Source organism: Amphimedon queenslandica, unplaced genomic scaffold (assembly GCF_000090795.2).
Source record: "Amphimedon queenslandica unplaced genomic scaffold, v1.1 AMPQUscaffold_12473, whole genome shotgun sequence".
In the NCBI taxonomy this organism is placed as follows: Eukaryota; Metazoa; Porifera; class Demospongiae; order Haplosclerida; family Niphatidae; genus Amphimedon; species Amphimedon queenslandica.
Genome location: NW_003547290.1, coordinates 2,245 through 3,804, shown reverse-complemented (window position 1 = coordinate 3,804; position 1,560 = coordinate 2,245).

Genomic DNA, 1,560 nt, shown 5'->3' with positions numbered 1-1,560 from the left:
ATCAGTCTCCATATCACAGTATACCTGTGATCCAATAGTGTATAGTATATGTTATTAGTAACTAACTGTAAAAGGAGTCCCTCCATCAGGATTAATATTATATAGGCCACTAGTAGTGCTACCATTGTTATACCAATCCTTACAGTCTGTAAGAACTAAATTTAGTATTGAAATAGTTATTATAGTGTCTTTTATTTACCTATTGGTGGTGGACAGGCCTGTGGCCTTACATCAGGACATACCATGATAGTCTTCACTCTTCCTTCTCTCATACGAATAGTCTGTCCTAAGTTACTGCTGTTACAGCATGTCCTTATATACAGTGATGGTTCATGTTTATATCCAGTACTAGCCATACAATAAGATCCTTCTCCTTCATCAATGGTAACTATTAAACACAGCAACAACAACATAAAGATGAACATCTTTGACATTTTACTAGACTGTGCTGTAGTTTAACAAGTACTAGAATTTTAACCATGTATTGAATAAGCTTCTGTAGTTTATTTGTATAAATTCAACTCATAGTTTTACAACTATAGCTAATTTTATAGTAAATTCCATTTTATAGACATGCACTTATACCCTGTTCACACTACCCTTCAGAACTGTACTGGAACTGGGTTTTGGGGAAGTATAGTGTAGTTTTATAGCAAGTGTGAACATAACTGAACTGCACTGTAACCAAACCAAACCAGGCTAAAGTGGTGCACCAAAATAGGTGCTCTGAAATGGTGTAGTTAAGTTTTAAAGTGAAGTTGGTGTAGCTAAGTTGTGCAGTGTGAACTGCTACCAGCATGGTTCTTTTATAACCAAACTAATCTAACTAGGTACAGTTCTGTACAGCTGGGGAGGTAGTGTGAACACAGTATTAGCTTACACTTAGCTTTGAGAGAAGTTGTGGTGTTGTGTAGCTTCATGATGCTTCAATAGCAGCTTTAATTTATTATAGTTAATAAAAGTCAAATAGTCAATAGTTATTACTAATCACTACAAAGTATGACAGACTGTAATATTGAAATGACATAATAATATATCAGCACAATGTAAACACACTTATGTGTGTGGGGTACAGTATTTAACTGTTACGACGAGTTTTCATCTCTGTGAACGAGAGAGTAGTGTATGCATTTTCCAAACTGTACCAAGTAATTCCTTCAATATCACGAGAGTCAGTGTTGATATAACGACCATTAAGATTCGAACGATAGCAATCATTATACCACCAGGCACCAGTGTACTGCTGAGCACAGTTACCTGTATAGTTATCATTATCATTATCTCTTGTACTGAATTTCCATCCATTATGATGACCAGCCAGACTATCCCCAGCAGTACCAGAGTATCCTCCTACTGTTAGTATATATTCAATTCTACCATCACTAACACTGAATGTAGAGTAGTTAGCATAACTTGTGTTCCCCTCAAAGTCTCCCAGGTCCACTCTTAGTGTGTTTGATCCTTCTTTAGTAAGACGATGAATCTTGCTCAATCCTAACCAAAACTCACCAGTAAGGTTACCAAATCCATTCTCATAGTCAGTCCAGTTCCTATAGAAAT